The sequence below is a fragment of the Mandrillus leucophaeus genome, unplaced genomic scaffold (genome assembly GCF_000951045.1).
Source record: "Mandrillus leucophaeus isolate KB7577 unplaced genomic scaffold, Mleu.le_1.0 Scaffold79, whole genome shotgun sequence".
Classification (NCBI taxonomy): Eukaryota; Metazoa; Chordata; class Mammalia; order Primates; family Cercopithecidae; genus Mandrillus; species Mandrillus leucophaeus.
Window position 1 is genome coordinate 478,037 of NW_012108585.1, and position 11,033 is coordinate 489,069.

The window sequence follows — 11,033 nt, forward strand, 5'->3', positions numbered from 1 at the left end:
CATTTAGCAAAAAGATGAGGAGTAGCCCATGGGAGAAGATCAGGGATTACAGGAGAATCATAACCTTCTGCTTCACATGCTTCTGCACTCTGTGATCTAGAGGGAGGGAGGGAAGCATATGTTACTTGTATTTTAGAAACAAAGCTTCTGGGTTTCAGTCAGGAACCCAAGACAGGTGTCTTGTGGGAGGCCAGGGGGTTGGAGATGGCCCTATAAAATCTAGGTCTCTTCAGGGACAGTGTTTTTATTCCATTTTACTTGATTTCAGGATTTATTTATGTTCCCAGACCCAGCAATTCCACCTTCCCCAAAGTGCCTATTCATGACCTACTTCACCGTGATGTCTTCCCTGACCACCAGGATCCGCCTCTCTCGATTCCAGGAGACTTGACTCAGTGCGCAGTTATGTACTTGTCACGTTATCAAACCCCTCCTTCCCGCGTGAAGCAGGGCTGTGCCGCGGGGAAAGCACAGGAGAGGCGGCCGGGGTGTGAGCTCCAGCCCAGCCGTGCGTTAGCGGCCACGCAGAACCGTCAGCCGTGACTTATCTGCCTGACCCAAATCGGCTCCTTGGCCTCCATTTCCTCACCAGTGGGGCTCCACAGTGCTGGCTTCACAGGGTTGGAATGAGGATTAACCAGGCAGTAGTGGGAAGAGTGTGGCCTTTCAAACCAAACAGAATTAGTTTGAATCCCAGTTTAGGCACCTGTAAAGTCTGGGACAGATCATGTGAACCTTTAAACCTCAGTTTTATCGTTAGGAGGGTGGGGAGCATAGTACCTTACAGGGCTGTTGTGCGTTGGAAATTCATCCATTCATGTGCCTAATTCATCTTTCCAGCCGAATTGTGGGAGTAGGCGGGTGAAACAACTGGGCTTTAAGATATTAAGGAACTTGCCCAAGGTCACAAGCTAAAATGTGGCAGTGCGGGGATTCCATTCCAGATCTTTCTGGCTCTGCAGGTGGTTCTTACCCATCTTCGAACATCCACTCAGAGCCAGACAAGGCAGCTATGTGCAGTTGTCTCTTGGTATCCACGGGGGATTGATTCCAGGATTCCCCATGGATACTAAAATCTAAGGATACTCAGGTCCCTTTTATAAAATATGGTGCAGTATTTGCATATAACCTACACACATCCTGCCATATAATTTTTTTTAAGACTCTGGGTCTCACTCTGTTCCCCAGGCTGGAGTGCAGTGGTGATCATAGCTCATTGCAGCCTCCAACTCAGGGACTCAAGCAGTCTTCCCTCCTCAGCCTCTAGTACCACAGGCGTGTGCCACCATGCCCGGCTAATTGTTGTTGTGGTTGTTGTGGTTGTAAAGATGAGGTCTGTTATGTTGCTCAGCCTAGTCTGCAACTCCTGGGCTCTGAGCTATCCTCCCATCTCAGCCTCTCAAAGTACTAGAATTACAGGCATGAGGCACTGTGCCCAGCCCCTCCCATATATTTCAATCATCTCTAGATTACTTCTAATATCTAATACAATGCAATAGCGTTTGCATTTACATAGCATTGTAAATAGTTGTTATGCTGTATATTCTTAATTTGTATTTTCTATTGTTATATTGTTTTTTATTTTTATTTTTCTGAATATTTTCAATCGCTATTGGTTGAATCCACGGATATGAAACCTATGGAACCTGTGTATGCCAAGGACTGACTATATACATAATAGATGCTTCGAAAATCTAGCTTGTTGTCTGTCCATGTGGCTTCTTCTTTCAGGTCTCTTTTAAAGCTTTCTTCCCACCGTAAGCCATTTCGTGCAACCATCAGAATGCTAATAAACTGATCCAAGAAGCCAGTTCCAAATAAATATCAGACTGTGCAGTCTTTGTGAGAAGCCTGTATCTTTTTAAATGGTGGTGAACTCCAGGGAAACCTAGCTCAGTGCCTCAGCCCACTCAAGGGAATATTTGCATCTTACCCTACAAATTGCCTACAACAGGCTCTTTGAAAGATGGAAAACATATTCCCCTAAGACCTGGGAAGGCTAAACAGTTAATAGCTTCTCAAGGGTTTTATGTATTCCTAGGATACCGGCAGCTATCACAGGTCATTAAATATCAAAGTTTATGCTCAAGAAGCCAAAAGAAAAACAATGCAACTTCTCTGTGCCTCAGTTGTCTTCATAAATACCTCAACTAGGAGAACATTTCAGAAACCATTTAAGCATCATGCAGGTAAAATGAGAGTCACACAGATCTGAAGGGTTCAAATGTTCACTGCTGGCAGAACCCGGCTCATTGGCAGTAAGGCTCCCTCGCCTTTCATCCTGGAGCTTTCTCGGAGCCTTGGCTCCTTCCCCAAAGCGTCTCTCTTTTCCTTTCTGCTTTTTTTTTTTTTTGTAAGGATCAGAGTCATCCGTCCCATCCCAAGCAGCTTTTTATCAGCTCATCTTCTTAGATATCCTTGATTTTCTCTTTGATTCCCACCAGACCTTGTTGATGTGTTGGTTCACTGAGGCTCTTTCAGCCGAATCAGGGACACAAATTTAAGTTGAACGACTGCTGTTTCTTAGCAACTTAGCGACTGCAGTCTCATCAGCAAGAGGTGAGCAGAGGTGAGCTCCTCACTCAGCCCTCAGCAGCGCTTGCCATAACCCTAGGGTTGTTTCTGCGGAAAGTATTCTCTCGTTGGCCAGGTTAGCCCCTTTCATGTTCTCAGCTTTCTACCCTCTCGTTATGTCCTCTGTGTGGGGGAATTTCAACATATATTTGACCTAGCATTGGTTCTACTGCTGTTTCCACTTCTGTGTATGGTTTGGGCCAGCGGTCATGTCCCGCCAGCATGGAGGTAGCTCTGGATTCATGCACTGGCTCGGGGAAAAGGGAGCGGTGGGAGAAATTGCTGGGGGTTAGGGGCAAGACACGACATGGGATATGGGGTTTTGGAGTAAACTTTTATCCTCTAAAGCTATCCATGTGTCTTTAGCAACATGTCTGTTGACCCAGCTGTACATGGGTTAGATAGAGTTGTATGGAGCAGTCCCGTCTGGTCCTCTGACCAGTGATTTTAGCGAATGTGAGAGACTGAGGACAATAGAGGTCTTTGAAACTGATAACGGTGTCAAACAGTGTAACCGGCCTGGTTTTCCAGGAGAGATGAACTATTTCAGACATTCTGTTGCGATGGCCAGATCACATATCCTGATTTTTAGTTCAGAAAATACGGTCACTGACACATCGAATAACCGGTTGATTTAGTAAGGTTCTCACTTTTCTATTGTTATACTTTTCTCTATAGACATAGAGCTGTACGGGATGTAAAAACCCTGCTCGGTAGTTTAATCAGCCGTCATAAGGGTCGACGTCTCATTGCATTGCTGAAAGGTAAGAGTGGATCAGTAGACATTCTCTTATGAGATTGTGACTAATAGTACCTGAACTAAAGTAGATATTTCAACAATGACACTGCAGTCCAGGGAACAGATTCTTATTTGTAGAGGTCGAAAGCAAACATAAATAACATCGATGACCTGCCTGTGGGGGCTCCCTCCTAGCTTCCTTTCCAGCCAGTGAGTCTCCACTCCTCTCTCTTCTCAAGTATACTTGCATTTGCTCGTTTATTTAAAAAAGTAGCTGTCCGTGCACAGAAAAGGGTGTTTTCTCCCTCCGTGTAGCATGTTACGAGAGATCACGGAGCAGTACACGCGTCGTTTTATCATGCTTTGCTTTATGCACTTCACAGATGCTGCTTTGTTTACAGATGGAAGGTCATGGCAGCCCTGCGTGCCCCACGTCTCCCAGTGCCGTGTTTCCAACGTGCACGCCCCAAGTCTCCCAGCGCCATGTTTCCAACCGTGCGCGCCCCAAGTCTCCCAGCGCCGTGTTTCCAGCCGTGCGCGCCCCAAGTCTATCAGCGCCGTGTTTCCAACGTGCACGCCCCAAGTCTCCCAGCACCATGTTTCCAACCGTGCGCGCCCCAAGTCTATCAGTGCCGTGTTTCCAGCCGTACACGCTTGCTCCATGTCTGTCACATTTGGTGATACTTACAATACTTCCGATGTTTTCATTACTATTTCATCTGGTGTGGTAATCTGTGATCTGTGACGTTACTGTTGTAATTATTTAGGGGTGCCACAGACTGCACCCAAATAAGATGGTGAACTTAATAAATGTGGTGTGTGTTCCAACTGCCCCACCCATGGACGGTTCTCCCATCTCTCTGCCTCTCCTCAGACCTCCCTCTTCCCTGAGGCACAACAATATTGAAATCAGGCCAATTAATAACCCTGCACTGGCCTCCAAGTGTTCAAGTGTCAGGGAGAGTCCCGCGCCTCTCCTTTAAGTCACTAGCTGGAAATGATTAAGCTTAGTGAGGAAGGCGTGTCCAAAGCCAAGACAGGCCGAAAGCTAGGCCTCTTGTACCCCAGTTAGCCAAGAATGCACAGTTGTGAGTGCACAGGAAGAGTTTTTAGGCTAAAGCCAAAGGAGGGCTCAGAGGTGAGTGTTACGTGGCTTATGCTTCTGAAGAGCTCAAAAGCTTGCTTTATATGATAAAAGATTCTAGGCTGGGCGGGAGGGCTTACATGTGTAGTCCCAACCCTTAGAGGGACCAAGATGGGAGGATCGCTTGAGGCCAGGAGTTCAAGACCGAGCTGGGTAACATAGCAAGACCCCATCTCTACAAAAAATAAAATAAAATAAAAATTACCTGGGCATGGTGGCTCACGCCTGTAGTACCAGCTACTCAGGAGGCTAAGGTGGGAGGATCACTTGAGCCCAGGAGTTAGAAGCTGCAGTGAGCCGTGATTGCCTCCCTGCACTCCAGGCTTGGTGACAGAGCAAGACGCTGTCTCAAAGAAAGAAAAAATGATTCTAGATTTATAATTAGTCTGGACTTAAGCTTGTAGGGTCTCGGATTCTCAGAGAAGCTTGTTCTCCAGGCTGCCTCTTTAGACTTGGACTGTTTCCACAAGAGGGGCTGTGTTCAGTTTTAGGATTCCAAACTATTAAATGCTTTACTACCACTCCTGACACCGCTGTGCGTTCCTCATCAGGCTCAAAACCGAGAACAGCCCCACACGTTAGAGACTGGATGTGTGGTCTGAGCTGAAGATTCTCAGACCAGAGAGCGGAGACCTGGGCTCTAGTCCTGGTTCTGCCTCTGACTTGCTTTTTTACCTCAGACAATGGTCTCCGTCTTCAAAGCTTCAGTTTACTAACATGTCGAATGTTGGAGCTTGCAATGATGATTTCTCAGCTTCTCTAGACAGCAACAATTCTTAAATTTTCTTTTTTAAAAAAACTATAGTTAAAAATGAATTGGAGGCCAGGCTCAGTGGTTCGCGCCTGCAATCCCAGCACTTTGGGAGGCCAAGACAGGCAGATCACCTGAGGGCAGGAGTTCAAGACCAGCCTGGCCAACATGGTGAAATCCCGTCTCTACTAAAAATACAAAAATTAGCCGGGCGTGGTGGCACCTGCCTGTAATCCCAGCTACTCAGGAGGGTAGGAGATTCTCCTGAGGGAGGAGAATCTCTTGAACCCGGGAGGCGGAGGTTGCACTGAGCCAAGATTGTGCCACTGTGCTCTAGCCTGGGTGACAGAGCGAGATTCCTATCTGTAATGTGTCTATATGAATTGGAGTGTCGCTTTCAAAGGCTCTGACAGATGACTGTTTTATCTTAACTTTCCGAGAAATACTTGCGCATTGTCTGCCTGTGCGGGCACTCACTTTTCCAGAGGACGTTCTGAATAGTCGGCTCTTCCATCTTCCACGTGTCCTGCACAGTTTCTCCAGTATTGGAAAACTAACTCCATATGTTTGTATCTTTGATACCTTCAGCTGCATTTGATGTGCCTTTGCATTAAACACGTAATGACTCTCAGAGAAGTCGCACCCCTGGTTTAGGAGTAACAATCAGTTATTCAGAGTTAGGCTGTTTTCACAGGGAAGATTCAGAAAATCGCCCGCTCCCCACCCACGATTCTAATGGAGTTGGAAGGACGTGTGGTCCTTCTACCAGCAGGGCTCTCGTCATCACTCCTGCCGATGTGGCCGACCCTCCACCACCATGGGACGTCTGGGGATTTGAATCCTGGGGTCACTTAGACCCTCTTTCCCAGGAATTTACATCTTAAAGTCACTTAGACTGTCCTGGGAATGTGAATCCTAAGCGGAGACACACCGACGTGTCTGGAGCCGGGTCACCGGGTAGCTGTGGAGATTCTTATCACTGCTGTGGTTCCTGGCCCTTCCGGGGCCCGTGGTGTGGTTCTATCTTTGATTCTGTGATTCTGCTCTGTGGTCTTTCCCAGAATTACTCTTGTCCTGAGTTAGGAAGGAAGAGAGGGCGGGGAGGCAGGCCCGTGATGCTAACTGGAAGAAACTACCGTGAAGGACCAGTTTTTCCCGCCTTGTTTGCAGTTTCTGGTCCGTCACTGAGCGACATGGTCCTGCTACACTAATCCCGGTATGCGGCTTGCACAACATGAGACTCACCACAGGGGTTCAAAACATCCAAAATACATGTTCAATGAGATGATTCCACCATCACACGTTGATGTTGCCGCAATGTCAAATTGCACTAATTCTACATGCTCGCTCTAAGTTCCTGTACCGGCCTTACTGAGGACAGGCAACCAGCAGTGTGCAGACCTCTATCGACTCTGAGCTGGAGCTTCCACGGGAGCAGGTAACTTAGCCTCTCTCTGAAGCTAGGATGTGTTGGAACTGCTGACTTCCACACGGGCTAGTGGACTAGGACCTCCCTGTCCCTGGGGAGAGCCCTACTCTAGGCTCACTCAGAAGTTCTTTTTTTTTTTTTTTTTAACTTGTTGACTGGGATTGCCCCAACCTGACTCGACTCACCTGCCACTCCTCCTTTTCCCACCCAAAGTTTCCCGGACTTTCTGCTTTCTCCATCAAACATGGGCTTTGCCACCAAAGAAGAGAGCAGCCTGGCCTCCCTTGGCCTGCAGCACCTGCTACTCGTGTGCAGTTTCAAAAAACGTGCCTTCCAAGAGCATGGAAAGCAGGGGCTCTGAGAGATATTTGCACGCTCATGTTCACAGCAGCATTTGCCACAATAGCAAGAGGTGGAAACAGCCCAAGTGTATATGACAGATGAATGGATAACCGAAATGTGGTCTATCCATACAATGGGATATTCAGCCTTAAAAAAGGAAGGAAATTCCGACATATGCCACAACATGGGTGAACCTTGCGAACATGTGAAGTGAGAAAAGCCAGACACAAAGGGGAAAATATTGTCTGATTCCACTTCTGTGAGGTCAAATCCTGTGAGGAGTCAAATTCATAGAGACAGAAGGTACAGTGGCGGTTGCCAGGCGCTGGGGGGAGGGAAAGTGGCACTTAGTGCTTAATGGGAACAGAGTTTCAGTTCGGCAAGATGGGGAGGTTCTGGAGGTGGATGGTGGTGACGGTTGCGCGGCAGTGTGAACATTCTTAATGCCATTAAACTGTACACTTTAAAATGGTTAAAATGGGCCAGGCATGGTGGCTCACGTCTGTAATCTCAGCACTTTGAGAGGCCAAGAAGGCAGGATCACTTGAGCCTAGGAGTTCAAGACCAGCCTGGGCAACAGAGAGACCCCCGTCTCTACCAAAAAAAAAAAAAAAAAAATTAGCCAGCCATGGTGGCACGCGCCTGTGGTCCCAGCTATCTAGGAGCTGAGGTGGGATGATTGCTTGAACCTGGGAGGTCAAGGCTGCGGTGAGCCGAGATCACGCCACCGTACTCTGCACTGCAGCTGGGTGCCAGAGGGAGACTCTGTTTCAAAAAAAAAAAAAATTAAATGATAACTTTTATGTTGTAGGTATTTTACTAAATACACACTCCCCCTAAAAATTAAATTTAAAAAGGAGAGAAAGCATTCCCTAAAGAAAGCACTTCCTTCGAAGCACCTTTGGGCTGTGCCTTTGACATGTGTGCCATTGTGAGTGTCCACAGGGTGCTGGGACAGCCTTCAGCTGGTTGTTAATTTCTCAATGTCAGGGCCAGTGTCTGTCACTTCATTTGGTCCCTAGCCCAGAATCGTGACCTAATCGGTCACGATGCCTAATCGGTTCTAGCATGATCAGTACGCCAGGCCTCTCAACCCTCCTTGTCCTTCATTCGTTCGTTCGTTCACTCCACGTGCATCAAATGCCCAGTTTATATAGTGAGAATATAAAGGCCCAGGCAATTTAATCCTTTTCTGAAGCAGGGATGTGTTGAAACTACTAATTTTAACTCATTTATACAGTGAGAATCTGATAACAAACAAGACCTAGTTTCTGCCTCTGCATGGTGCTGATTTTCAGCCCCTGCCTAGGTTAGGTTCAGCCGGCGTCCTCCCCGGGAATGCTCTGCCTGCAGCTCACTTAACTCCAGCAGCTCCGGCTGGTGCTGTGCTGTGGTGCACAAAGTCCTGGGCCGGGGATCAACAGCCTCGTCTCCAGTCCGGTCCTTAGCACAGGCTTCCCTTTGACATTGAACAAATAGTTAACTTTTCTGCAGTCTCTGTGTCTCCATCCGCAAAATGGAAATGATTTATGGCACTGGGATAAAAATAAGAAGAAGAAGATGAATCAGCTCTGATGGAAAACATCGGATAGAGGCCGGGCGCGGTGGCTCACGCCTGTCATCCCAACACTTTGGGAGGCCGAGACAGGCGGCTTACGAGGTCAGGAGTTCGAGACCAGCCTGGCCAAATAGTGAAACCCCGTCTCTACTAAAAATACAAAAAATAAGCTGAGTGTGGTGGCAGGCGCCTGTAATCCCAGCTACTCGGGAGACTGAGGCAGGAGAATTGCTTGAATCCGGGAGGTGGAGGTTGGAGTGAGCTGAGATCTTGCCAGTGCACTCTAGCCCAGGCCCCAGTGTGAGACTCCGTCTCAAAAACAAAAGCAAGAACAAAAAAATCACACATCGGATAGAACGACCGATCCGTGGTGGGATGGTTGACGAAACAATATACAACGCACTCCTCCACCCCGCGGTGGGCTAACCTGAAGTTCCATTGAAATGACGTTTCGTGGGGAGGAGGAAAGCAGAACCCCATATTCCTTTCTTGGAGAACAAAGTTACCGTCATACATGCCTTCCCCGTCCCACTTACCGCTACCAAGGACAGGTTACAACAACCTCAGTTTGACTTTGGCAAGTTATAATAGTCAGACCCCGCATACCGGCAGCTGGCAGCCCTCCAGATCAGATAACGTACCTTTTTTGTTTTCAAGCCTGATGCAGAAAAGAGAAAGGGCTGAATCAGAGTGTGTTTTCCAAAAGGAGCCATCAGGTGGGGAGAGGGTGGGGTGGCTGTGGCTCCTGGCTGCTGGTCCCAAACCCAGTCCCTGTGTGGGCCTGGAAAACTTTTTTGGCCTCAGGGCCATACCTCTTTCTGCTTTCCTTGGATTCCATTGCTTTTGTATTCAACAAACAAAAGGGTCTGTGTAAGATACTTGTTAAGAGATGTTAAAAAAAGAAAAAAGAAAAAATGAACGAGTTAAATCTCAGCTCTGTTATCTAGATGTTGTGAGTTCTTGGGCAGGTATGCACCGTCCTTACCAGTCAGGACCTCAGTTTTCTCATCTGTAAAATGGGAATAATATTAATACCTATCTAAAGGATTGTTATGAAGATTAAACAAGACCATTTATGTCAAGTGCTTAGCATGATGACTGCCCTGGGCAAATGCACATTTGCTAGCTGTTGTGTTTATCCTCTGTTAAATGCATGTGGTGGGTTAAACTCGTTGTGTTAAACCTGCCACTATCCTCTGTTAAACTTGGTGGTGGGTTAAGTGGGTTAATGTATGGAGGAGGGTTTTGTAAACAGTATTGTTTCCCACCCAGGTCCCTTTTGGCATCTTACTGTAGTCAGCCTACAAGTCTAACCTCTTCATAAATAACACAATTTGACTGATTGATTGATTGATTGATTGTTGTTGTTGTTGAGATGGTGTCTCGCTCTGTTGCCCAGGCTGGAGTGCAGTGGTGCGATCTTGGCTCACTGCAACCTCCACCTCCTGGGTTCAAGCGATTCTCCTGCCTCAGCCTCCTGAGTAGCTGGGATTACAGGCACATGCCACCATGCCTGGCTAATTTTTGTATTTTTAGTAGAGACGGGGTTTCACCATGTTGGTCAGGATGGTCTCGAACTCCTGACCTCAGGTCATCCGCCCACCTCAACCCCCCAAAGTGCTGGGATTACAGACCTGAGCCAGTGTGCCCGGCCAATAACACAGTTATCATCGACTATTCCCCATGTCTCTCAGTTGCTGGTGAGGTGATGCTCTCTTTTCTTCTTTTCAAAGCCACGTTCCTGACTACATTCTTCTCCTCTCCCACTCTTTTTCCAGTCGTCATTTTTTTCATGCTGGTTCCTCCTCTTTGTTTCTATAACGCGTGTGTCCCTGTAGGGCCTCCAACTATGGAAACCGCCTCCCTTTTTTCACCTGGAAAGGAGCAGGAGGAAGAGCACAGGCTTTTGACCAGCTGCTGGGCTACTGTCCCACTGTGGCCCCAAACCATTCAGAGCTTCCATGCTCAGTGGTAAACGTTGAGGTGAGTTCTGAAGATGTTTCTGCTGAAACTACTCCATTACCATCTTACGGAGTCAGGGTTTTCCTACATCTCTGTTGCTTTTCCCAGACTCTTTAGGACATTGAAGACCAGTTTCCCAGTCCCGGAAACTGTTTGCAGAACATTCTGCCCCAGGTTCCTGCAGGCCTAAGAAATGGAAACGTAATGAGCGGCATCATGTCATTAGCATCCAGTTAGCCCTGACATCTAATGAGGTCTGCTTGTTTGCATAATACAGAACTGGCTTGTGTGTGCCCTGCCTGTGGGCATGAGTAAGTGTGCCAGAGCACATCCACAGGTCCGTGGACGTCCGTCCTAACTGCACCTAGGGAAGGGTGCAGCTGAATGTCTCCGTTGGCACTTTTCTGTTATCACAGCGATTAGCAGAGGACTAAGCACAGCACACAGCAGGTGCTCAGTAAATGCCTGCTGGTGGGACTAAGCACCGCACACAGCAGGTGCTCAGTAAATGCCTGCTGGTGGGACTAAGCACCG